The 13,358-nt window shown below is 69.2% G+C and overlaps 1 protein-coding gene across 1 annotated transcript in view; it reads right to left on the bottom strand.

Moving 5' to 3' along the window:
* Positions 1-383: 383 nt before the first annotated feature.
* Positions 384-13,358, bottom strand: part of LOC125467038 (growth hormone-releasing hormone receptor-like) — an 81,768-nt gene continuing 68,793 nt past the window's right edge. Inside the window, exon 14 of the mRNA XM_048562382.2 lies at positions 384-686. The gene's annotated coding sequence lies outside the window, so the exon portion shown is untranslated. The remainder of the gene's footprint in view (positions 687-13,358) is intronic.

A 13,358-nucleotide genomic window follows, 5' to 3' on the forward strand; every position in this document is an offset into this window, starting at 1 on the left:
TAAGAAAGAGATCGATAAATCTGTAACTATTAAAGACATGAAAAGGTACAAGGAGAAACTGGGAACGTGGTATTGAGTAGAAGATCAGCCATAATCGCATGGAATGGTGGAGCAGGCTCGAAGGGGCCGAATGGTCTCCTCCTGCTCCAAGATTCTAATGTAACCAAAATAAACCAGAAGAGCCGTTCATAATTGCAAGTCAGTATGTGGGATTTGTTTCTGTACAAATTTATTGTCTGACTTTCCTGATAGGCCAGAAGTCACCATGCTTGGAGAGGAAGAACATCTCAGTGGTTTGGCGAAGAGTTTGGGAAGGTCTTGTGCCCGTGAAAGGAGCCATGTAAGTGCCAGCTGTTTTCTCTCTCTCTATATATATATATATATATATATATATAGTCCCCCATCGAGAGGGCAATTTTGGGAAAAACGAGGAGCATGCTCCCTCCTCCCCGATTAGAGAGCAAGTCACTGCATGGACGTTCCTGAAGACCCTTTAGAAACAATCATGAACCACACAGACCAGGAATGGATGGCCACCTCGCGACAGACCGAGTCCCACGGGCGCAGGGAGATTTCGCTATCGAATTTTGTTGTGTGAGAGGGCAAGACGGTCAACGATGGTCAAACTCCAGTCTCGACAATAGAGGTGGCCTATTGCATTTGATGCTGTTTTCATCACGGCCGACCTGTCAGTCAAAGACAAACAACTTAGACGGTCACGATCCGAGAGTGTTCCAAACCATTCACTTTGTAAACAATTCAGATCAGAGCTAGATGTCCAACACGATGGAACCAGATACCAGTTCCACTGATAGGTGCTGATCAGCTAAACTCATCCAAGCAAAGGGAGCCGGACACAGCACTTGGAGCAGGACTAGACCATTCAGCCCATCCAGACTGCTGCACCACTCAACTTACCAGATGGTGGCCTCTCTCCACTTACCTTTCTGCCCACCCCATATTATCAAAAATCGGCACAACCCAACCTTGTAACCATTACCCAGCCTGTGCTGCTCTCCGGGGAAGAGAATTCCAGGCCAACAACTCATTAATGTTGGTGGATGTGGTGCCGATCAAGCAGGCGGCTTTCTCCACGACGGTGTCAAGCTTCTGTCGGAGCTACATCTCACCGTCGACCACATTCAAAGCCAGGCCTCCCCATTGCCTGGGCGTCAGGGTCAATAATCCAGCAGGAATGGGTGGGTGTCGGGGTGTGGCCCCAGCCCACACCCAGGCACCTACCCCAGCCCACACCCCGACACCTACACCAGCCCACACCCCGCCCCCACCCCACTCCACACCCTCACATCCACCCAATCCCACACCAGCCCACACCCCGGCACCCACACCAGACCACACCCCGGCACCTACCCCAGCCCACACCCAGGCACCTACCCCAGCCCACACCCAGGCACCTACCCCAGCCCACACCCCGCCCCCACCCCACTCCACACCCTCACATCCACCCAATCCCACACCAGACCACACCCCGGCACCTACCCCAGCCCACACCCAGGCACCTACCCCAGCCCACACCCAGGCACCTACCCCAGCCCACACCCCGACACCTACACCAGCCCACACCCCGCCCCCACCCCACTCCACACCCTCACATCCACCCAATCCCACACCAGCCCACACCCCGGCACCCACACCAGACCACACCCCGGCACCCACCCCAGCCCACACCCCGGCACCTACCCCAGCCCACACCCCAGACACCCACCCCAGCCCACACCCCGGCACCTACCCCAGCCCACACCCCGACACCTACACCAGCCCACACCCCGACACCTACACCAGCCCACACCCCGACACCCACCCCAGCCCACACCCCGACACCTACACCAGCCCACACCCCGACACCCACACCAGCCCACACCCCGACACCCACCCCAGCCCACACCCCGGCACCTACCCAGGCCCACACCCCGGCACTCACACCAGCCCACACCCGGGCACCTACCCCAGCCCACACCCCGGCACCCACCCCAGCCCACACCCCGGCACCCACGCCAGCCCACACCCCGGCATCTACCCCAGCCCACACCCCGACACCTACACCAGCCCACACCCCGACACCCACCCCAGCCCACACCCCGGCACCTACCCCAGCCCACACCCCAGACACCCACCCCAGCCCACACCCCGACACCCACCCCAGCCCACACCCCGGCACCTACCCCAGCCCACACCCCGGCACCCACGCCAGCCCACACCCCGGCACCTACCCCAGCCCACACCCCGACACCTACACCAGCCCACACCCCGACACCCACCCCAGCCCACACCCCGGCACCTACCCCAGCCCACACCCCGGCACCCACCCCAGCCCACACCCCGGCACCCACGCCAGCCCACACCCCAGCACCCACCCCAGCCCACACCCCGGCACCCACCCCAGCCCACACCCCGGCACCCACCCCAGCCCACACCCCGGCACCCACCCCAGCCCACACCCAGGCACCCACCCCAGCCCACAGCCCGGCACCCACCCCAGCCCACACCCAGGCACCCACCCCAGGCCACACCCCGGCACCCACACCAGCCCACACCGCGGCACCCACCCCAGCCCACACCCCGGCACCCACCCCAGCCCACACCACGACACCCACCCCAGCCCACACCACGACACCCACCCCAGCCCACACCCCGGCACCCACCCCAGCCCACACCCCGACACCCACCCCAGCCCACACCCCGGCACCCACCCCAGCCCACATCCCGGCACCTACCCCAGACCACACCCCGGCACCTAACCCAAACCACACCCCGGCACCCACCCCAGCCCACACTCCGGCACCCACCCAGCCCACACCCCGGCACCCACACCAGCCCACACCCCGGCACCCACCCAGCCCACACCCCGGCACCCACCCCAGCCCACACCCCGGCACCTACCCCAGTCCACACCCCGACACCCACACCAGCCCACACCCCGGCACCCACCCAGCCCACACCCCGGCACCCACACCAGCCCACACCCCGGCACCCACCCCAGCCCACACCCCGGCACCCACCCAGCCCACACCCCGGCACCCACACCAGCCCACACCCCGGCACCCACCCCAGCCCACACCCCGGCACCCACCCCAGCCCACACCCCGGCACCTACCCCAGACCACACCCCGACACCCACACCAGACCACACCCCGGCACCCACCCCAGCCCACACCCCGGCACCTACCCCAGCCCACACCCGGACACCCACACCAGCCCACACCCCGGCACCCACCCCAGCCCACACCCCGGCACCTACCCAGGCCCACACCCCGGCACCTACCCCAGACCACACCCCGACACCCACACCAGACCACACCCCGGCACCCACACCAGCCCACACCCCGGCACCCACACCAGCCCACACCGCGGCACCTACCCCAGACCACACCCCGGCACCTAACCCAGACCACACCCCGACACCCACACCAGACCACACCCCGGCACCCACCCCAGCCCACACCCAGGCACCCACCCCAGCCCACACCCCGGCACCCACCCCAGCCCACACCCCGGCACCTACCCCAGCCCACACCCCGGCACCCACCCCAGCCCACACCCCGGCACCTACCCCAGACCACACCCCGGCACCTACCCCAGACCACACCCCGACACCCACACCAGACCACACCCCGGCACCCACGCCAGCCCACACCCCGGCGCCCACACCAGCCCACACCCCGGCACTCACGCCAGCCCACACCCGGGCACCTACCCCAGCCCACACCCCGGCACCCACCCCAGCCCACACCCAGGCACCTACCCCAGCCCACACCCCGGCACTCACCCCAGCCCACACCCCGGCGCCCACCCCAGCCCACAATCCGACACCCACCCCAGCCCACACCCCCACACCCACCCCAGCCCACAATCCGACACCCACCCCAGCCCACACCCCGGCACCCACACCAGCCCACACCCCGGACACCCACCCCAGCCCACACCCCGGACACCCACCCCAGCCACACCCCGGCACCCACACCAGCCCACACCCCGGCACCCACCCCAGCCCACACCCCGACACCCACCTCAACCCACACCCCGGACACCCACCCCAGCCCACACCCCGGACACCCACCCCAGCCCACACCCCGGCACCCACACCAGCCCACACCCCGGCACCCACCCCAGCCCACACCCCGACACCCACCTCAACCCACACCCTGATACCCACACCAGCCCACACCCCGACACCCACCCCAGCCCACACACCGACACTCAGCCCAGCCCACACTCCGGCACCCACCCCAGCCCACACCCCGGCACCCACACCAGCCCAAACCCTGACACCCCCCCCAGCCCACACCCCGACACCCACCCCAGCCCACACCCCGACACCCACCCCAGCCCACACCCCGGCACCTACCCCAGCCCACACCCCGGCACCCACCCCAGCCCACACCCCGGCACCCACGCCAGCCCACACCCCGGCACCTACCCCAGCCCACACCCCGACACCTACACCAGCCCACACCCCGACACCCACCCCAGCCCACACCCCGGCACCTACCCCAGCCCACACCCCAGACACCCACCCCAGCCCACACCCCGACACCCACCCCAGCCCACACCCCGGCACCTACCCCAGCCCACACCCCGACACCCACGCCAGCCCACACCCCGGCACCTACCCCAGCCCACACCCCGACACCTACACCAGCCCACACCCCGACACCCACCCCAGCCCACACCCCGGCACCTACCCCAGCCCACACCCCGGCACCCACCCCAGCCCACACCCCGGCACCCACGCCAGCCCACACCCCAGCACCTACCCCAGCCCACACCCCGGCACCCACCCCAGCCCACACCCCGGCACCCACCCCAGCCCACACCCCGGCCCCCACCCCAGCCTACACCCAGGCACCCACCCCAGCCCACAGCCCGGCACCCACCCCAGCCCACACCCAGGCACCCACCCCAGCCCACACCCCGGCACACACACCAGCCCACACCGCGGCACCCACCCCAGCCCACACCCCGGCACCCACCCCAGCCCACACCACGACACCCACCCCAGCCCACACCACGACACCCACCCCAGCCCACACCCCGGCACCCACCCCAGCCCACACCCCGACACCCACCCCAGCCCACACCCCGGCACCGACCCCAGTCCACACCCCGACACCCACACCAGCCCACACCCCGGCACCCACCCCAGCCCACATCCCGGCACCTACCCCAGACCACACCCCGGCACCTAACCCAAACCACACCCCGGCACCCACCCCAGCCCACACTCCGGCACCCACCCAGCCCACACCCCGGCACCCACACCAGCCCACACCCCGGCACCCACCCAGCCCACACCCCGGCACCCACACCAGCCCACACCCCGGCACCCACCCCAGCCCACAGCCCGGCACCCACCCAGCCCACACCCCGGCACCCACACCAGCCCACACCCCGGCACCCACCCCAGCCCACACCCCGGCACCTACCCCAGCCCACACCCCGACACCCACACCAGCTCACACCCCGGCACCCACCCCAGCCCACACCCCGGCACCTAACCCAGACCACACCCCGACACCCACACGAGACCACACCCCGGCACCCACCCCAGCCCACACCCAGGCACCCACCCCAGCCCACACCCCGGCACCTACCCCAGACCACACCCCGGCACCCACCCCAGCCCACACCCCGACACCCACCCCAGCCCACACCCCGGCACCTACCCCAGCCCACACCCCGACACCCACACCAGCCCACACCCCGGCACCCACCCCAGCCCACACCCCGGCACCTACCCCAGCCCACACCCCGGCACCCACCCCAGCCCACACCCCGGCACCTACCCCAGCCCACACCCCGGCACCCACCCCAGCCCACACCCCGGCACCCACCCCAGCCCACACCCCGGCACCTACCCCAGCCCACACCCCGGCACCCACCACAGCCCACACCCCGGCACCCACCCCAGCCCACACCCCGGCACCCACCCAGCCCACACCCCGGCACTCACCCCAGCCCACACCCCGGCGCCCACACCAGCCCACACCCCGGCACCCAACCCAGCCCACACCCCGGACACCCAACCCAGCCCACACCCCGGCACCCACCCCAGCCCACACCCCGACACCCACCTCAACCCACACCCCGGACACCCACCTCAACCCACACCCCGGACACCCACCCCAGCCCACACCCCGGACACCCACCCCAGCCCACACCCCGGCACCCACACCAGCCCACACCCCGGCACCCACCCCAGCCCACACCCCGACACCCACCTCAACCCACACCCCGATACCCACACCAGCCCACACCCCGACACCCACCCCAGCCCACACACCGACACTCAGCCCAGCCCACACTCCGGCACCCACCCCAGCCCACACCCCGGCACCCACACCAGCCCAAACCCTGACACCCACCCCAGCCCACACCCCGACACCCACCCCAGCCCACACCCCGGCACCCACCCAGCCCACACCCCGGCACTCACCCCAGCCCACACCCCGGCGCCCACACCAGCCCACACCCCGGCACCCACCCCAGCCCACACCCCAGACACCCACCCCAGCCCACACCCCGGCACTCACCCCAGCCCACACCCCGGCGCCCACACCAGCCCACGCCCCGGCACTCACACCAGCCCACACCCGGGCACCTACCCCAGCCCACACCCCGGCACCCACCCCAGCCCACACCCAGGCACCTACCCCAGCCCACACCCCGGCACTCACCCCAGCCCACAATCCGACACCCACCCCAGCCCACACCCCCACACCCACCCCAGCCCACAATCCGACACCTACTCCAGCCCACACCCCGGCACCCACCCCAGCCCACACCCCGGCACCCATCCCAGCCCACACCCCGGCACCCACCCCAGCCCACACCCCGGCACCTACCCCAGCCCACACCCCGGCACCCACCCCAGCCCACACCCCGGCACCCACCCCAGCCCACACCCCGGCACCCACCCAGCCCACACCCCGGCACTCACCCCAGCCCACACCCCGGCGCCCACACCAGCCCACACCCCGGCACCCACCCCAGCCCACACCCCAGACACCCACCCCAGCCCACACCCCGGCACTCACCCCAGCCAACACCCCGGCGCCCACCCCAGCCCACAATCCGACACCCACCCCAGCCCACACCCCCACACCCACCCCAGCCCACAATCCGACACCCACCCCAGCCCATACCCCGACACACACCCCAGCCCACACCCGACACCCACCCCAGCCGACACCCCGACACCCACCCCACTCCACACCCTCATATCCACCCAATCCCACACCCCGACACACACACCAGCCCACACCCCGGCACCCACCCCAGCCCACACCCCGGCACCCACACCAGCCCACACCACGGCACCCACCCCAGCCCACACCCCGGCACCCACACCAGCCCACACCCCGGCACCCACCCCAGCCCACACCCCGGCACCCACACCAGCCCACACCCCTGCACCCACCCCAGCCCACACCCCGGCACCCACACCAGCCCACACACCGGCACCCACACCAGCCCAGACCCCGGCACCCACCCCAGCCCACACCCCGGCACCCACCCCAGCCCACACCCCGACACCCACCCCAGCCCACAGCCCGACATCCACCCCAGCCCACACCCAACACCCACCCCAGCCCACACCCCGACACCCACCACAGCCCGCATCCCAACACCCACCCCAGCCCACACCGGACACACACCCAGGGCCACCCCGGACACCCACCCCAGCCCACACCCCGGCACCCACACCAGCCCAAACCCTGACACCCACCCCAGCCCACACCCCGACACCCACCCCAGCCCACACCCCGGCACCCACCCAGCCCACACCCCAGACACCCACCCCAGCCCACACCCCGGCGCCCACACCAGCCCACGCCCCGGCACTCACACCAGCCCACACCCGGGCACCTACCCCAGCCCACACCCCGGCACCCACCCCAGCCCACAATCCGACACCCACCCCAGCCCACACCCCCACACCCACCCCAGCCCACAATCCGACACCTACCCCAGCCCACACCCCGGCACCCACCCCAGCCCACACCCCGGCACCCATCCCAGCCCACACCCCGGCACCCACCCCAGCCCACACCCCGGCACCTACCCCAGCCCACACCCCGGCACCCACCCCAGCCCACACCCCGGCACTCACCCCAGCCCACACCCCGGCACTCACCCCAGCCCACACCCCGGCACTCACCCCAGCCCACACCCCGACACCCACCCCAGCCCACACCCCGGCACCCATCCCAGCCCACACCCCGGCACCCACCCCAGCCCACACCCCGGCACCTACCCCAGCCCACACCCCGGCACTCACCCCAGCCCACACCCCGGCACTCACCCCAGCCCACACCCCGACACCCACACCAGCCCACACCCAGGCACCTACCCCCGCCCACACCCCGGCACTCACCCCAGCCCACACCCCGGCGCCCACCCCAGCCCACAATCCGACACCCACCCCAGCCCACACCCCCACACCCACCCCAGCCCACAATCCGACACCCACCCCAGCCCATACCCCGACACCCACCCCAGCCCACACCCGACACCCACCCCAGCCGACACCCCGACACCCACCCCAGCCCACACACCGACACCTACCCCAGCCATCACCCCGACACCCAGCCCAGCCCATACCCAACACGCAAACCAGCCCACACTCTGACACCCACACCAGCCCACACCCCAGCACCCACCCCAGCCCACACCCCGGCACCCACCGCAGCCCACACCCCGACACCCACACCAGTCCACACCCGTTGCCAACCCCAGCCCGCATCCCAACGCACACACCAGCCTGCACCCCGACACCCACCCCAGCCCACACCCGACACCCACCCCAGCCCACACCCCGACACCCACCCCACTCCACACCCTCACATCCACCCAATCCCACACCCCAACACCCAGCCCAGCCCACACCCTGACACCCCCGCCAGCCCCTCCCCCGACACCCACCCCAGCCCTGACTCGACACCCACCCCAGCCCACACCCGACACCCACCCCAGCCCACACCATGACACCCACCCCAGCCCACACCCCAACACCCACCCCAGCCCTGACTCGACACCCACCCCAGCCCACACCCGACACCCACCCCAGCCCACACCCCAACACCCACCCCAGTCCACTCCCGATGCCCACCGCAGCCCACACCCGACACCCACCCCAGCCCATACACCGACACCCACCCCAGCCCACACCCCCACACCCACCCCACCCCACACCCCGACACCCACCCTAGCCCACACCCGACACCCACCCCGGCCCCTACCCGACACCCACCCCGGCCCAGACCCGACACCCACCCCGGCCCACACCCCGACACCCACCCCGGCCCACACCTCGACACCCATCCCGGCCCACACCCCGACACCCACCCCAGCCCAGACCCGACACCCAACCCGGCCCACAGCCCGACACCCACCCAAACCCACACCCCGACACCCACCCCACTCCACACCCTCACATCCACCCAATCCCACACCCTCACACCCACCCCAGCCCACACCCCGACACCCACCCCATCCCACAACCCCCCTACCCACCCCAGCCCACACCCTCACACCTACTCAATCCCACACCCCGACACCCAACCCATCCCACAGCCCCCCAACCCACACCAGCCCACACCCCGACACCCACCCCAGTCCACACACCCCAACCACCCCATCCCACACTCCCACACCCACCCCAGCCCACCCACCCCAGCCCACAGCCCCGACACCCATCCCGGCCCACACCCCGACACTCACCCCAGCCCAGACCCGACACCCAACCCAGCCCACACCCCGACACCCACTACAGCCCACACCCCGGCACCCACCCCAGCCCACACCCGGACACCCACCCCAGCCCACACCCGGACACCCACCCCAGCCCACACCCCGACACCCACCCAAACCCACACCCCGACACCCACCCCACTCCACACCCTCACATCCACCCAATCCCACACCCTCACACCCACCCCAGCCCACACCCCGACACCCACCCCATCCCACAACCCCCCTACCCACCCCAGCCCACACCCTCACACCTACTCAATCCCACACCCCGACATCCAACCCATCCCACAGCCCCCCAACCCACACCAGCCCACACCCCGACACCCACCCCAGTCCACACACCCCAACCACCCCATCCCACACTCCCACACCCACCCCAGCCCACCCACCCCAGCCCACAGCCCCGACACCCATCCCGGCCCACACCCCGACACCCACCCCAGCCCAGACCCGACACCCAACCCAGCCCACACCCCGACACCCACTACAGCCCACACCCCGGCACCCACCCCAGCCCACACCCGGACACCCACCCCAGCCCACACCCCGACACCCACCCCAGCCCACACCCCCACACCCACCACAGCCCACAGCCCGACACCCACCCAAACCCACACCCCGACACCCACCCCACTCCACACCCTCACATCCACCCAATCCCACACCCTCACACCCACCCAATCCCACACCCCGACACCCACCCCAGCCCACACCCCGACACCCACCCCATCCCACAACCCCCCAACCCACCCCAGCCCACACCCTCACACCTACTCAATCCCACACCCCGACACCCAACCCATCCCACAGCCCCCCAACCCACACCAGCCCACACCCCGACACCCATCCCAGTCCACACACCCCAACCACCCCATCCCACACTCCCACACCCACCCCAGCCCACCCACCCCAGCCCACAGCCCTGACACCCACCCCAGCCCACACCCCGACACCCACCCCAGCCCACTCCCCGACACCCACCCCAGCCCATACCCCGACACCCACCCCAGCCCACACCCGACACCCACCCCAGCCCACACCCCGATACCCACCTCACTCCACACCCTCACACCCACCCAATCCCACACCCTGACACCCACCCCAGCCCACACCCGACACCCACGCCAGCCCCTACCCCCACACCCACGCCAGCTCTCACCCGACACCCACCCCACTCCACACCCTCACACCCACCCAATCCCACACCCTGACATGCATCCCATCCCACTTCCTCCCCACCCACCCCATCCCACAACCCGACACCCACCCCAGCCCACACCCCAACACCCACCCCAGTCCACTCCCGACGCCCACCGCAGCCCACACCCAACACCTACCCCAGCCCACACCCGGACACCCACCCCAGCCCACACCCGACACCCACCCCAGCCCACACCCAACACCCACCCCAGCCCACACCCCGACACCCACCACACTCCACACCCTCACACCCACGCAATCCCACACCCCGACAGGCATCCCATCCCACTTCCTCCCCACCTACCCCATCTCACAACCCGACATCCACCCCATCTCACACCCCGACTCCCACCCCAGCCCTCACCCTCACACCTACTCAATCCCACACCCTGACACCCAACCCATCCCACAGCCCCCCAACCCACACCAGCCCACACCCCGATACCCACCCCAGTCCACACACCCCAACCACCCCATCCCACACTCCCACACCCACCCCAGCCCACCCACCCCAGCCCACACTCCCACACCCACCCTAGCCCACCCACCCCAGCCCACACTCCCACACCCACCCTAGCCCACACCCCGACACCCACCACAGCCCACACCCACACACCCACCCCAGCCCACAGCACCCCCATGCAGACCAGCCCACAACCCCCACCTACCCAGCCCACACCCCCCAACCACCCCATCCCGCTCCGCCCCACCCACTGCAGTCCACACTCACCCCACCCACCCCAGCCCACACCCACTCCCACCCACGCAAGCCCACAGCACCCCATCCACCCCAGCCCACACACATCTCTCCACCCCAGCCCATACCCCCTAACCCACCCCAGCCTCCAAACACCCCACCCACCCCAGCCCTCACCTCCAACCCACCCCAATCCAAAACCCCTCACCCATCCCAGCCCACACACCACACGCCCAGCCCACACACACCCCACCTGCGCCAGCCCACACGCACCCCACCCGCCCCAGCCCACACGCACCCCACCCGCCCCAGCCCACACACACCCCACCCACCCAGCCCACACACACCCCACCCGCCCCAGCCCACACACACCTCACCCGCCCCAGCCCACACGCACCCCACCCGCCCCAGCCCACCCGCACCCCACCCGCTCCAGCCCACACGCACCCCACCCGCCCCAGCCCACCCGCACCCCACCCGCCCCAGCCCACACGCACCCCACCCGCCCCAGCCCACACGCACCCCACCCACCCCAGCCCACACGCACCCCACCCGTTCAGCCCACACACACCCCACCCACCCCAGCCCACTCGCACCCCACCCACCCCAGCCCACAGGTTCCCCGCCCGCCCAGCCCAAACACACCCCACCCGCCCCAGCCCACATGCACCCCACCCACCCCAGCCCACACACACCCCACCCACCCCAGCCCACACGCACTGCACCCGCCCAGCCCACAGGCACCCCACCCACCCCTGCCCACACACACCCCACCCGCCCCAGCCCACACACACCCCACCCGCCCAGCCCACACACACCCCACCCACCCCAGCCCACACACACCCCACCCGCCCCAGCCCACACACACCCCACCCGCCCCAGCCCACACACACACCACCCGCCCCAGCCCACACACACACCACCCGCCCCAGCCCACAGGCACCCCCCAAACCCAGCAGCTGTCCAAGGGCTGCAAAGGGTAGTCCATCAACATCAGCCTTGCTCGTTGTGCCCACTTTTTCTGATAAAGGGTCTAGGCCCGAAGCACCAGCTTTCCTGCTCCTCTGATGCTGCTTGGCCTGCTGTGTTCATCCAGCTCCACACCTTGTTATCTCGGATTCTCCAGCATCTGCAGTTCCTACTATCCTGGTAAACCATTTCTCTCAGCACTTCTCCAAAGCCTCTACATCCCTCTGGTAGTGTGGCGACCAGAACTGTACACAGTATTCCAAACGTGCCTGAAAGAAAGTTCTATACAGCTACAACATGACTTGCCAATTTTTATACTCTGTGTCCTGCCCAATGAAGGCAAGCATGTCATGTGCCTTCTTGACAACCTTATCCCCTTGCCTGCCATTCGTAAGCAACTGTGAGCCTGTACGCCTAAATCCCTCATTACATTGATGCTACTAAAGTTCTGCCATTTACTATACACTTCCCTCCTATAACTGATCTCCTAAAATGCATCACCTCATTTGTCCGGACTAAACTCCATCTGCTGCTTCTCAGCCCAAGTCTCCAGCCTATCTATGTCCTGCTGTATCCTCGGCAACCCTTCATTCAGAGAAATGCAAACACGCACCAGTCATTACAGCTACATCGAGTCATACAGCAGGTTATAAGCTTAGTTCCCTCCATGTCATTGTACTAAGTATATGGAGAAGTCCACTTTGGACAGAGATGAAGA

Source organism: Stegostoma tigrinum, chromosome 2 (genome assembly GCF_030684315.1).
Source record: "Stegostoma tigrinum isolate sSteTig4 chromosome 2, sSteTig4.hap1, whole genome shotgun sequence".
NCBI lineage: Eukaryota > Metazoa > Chordata > Chondrichthyes > Orectolobiformes > Stegostomatidae > Stegostoma > Stegostoma tigrinum.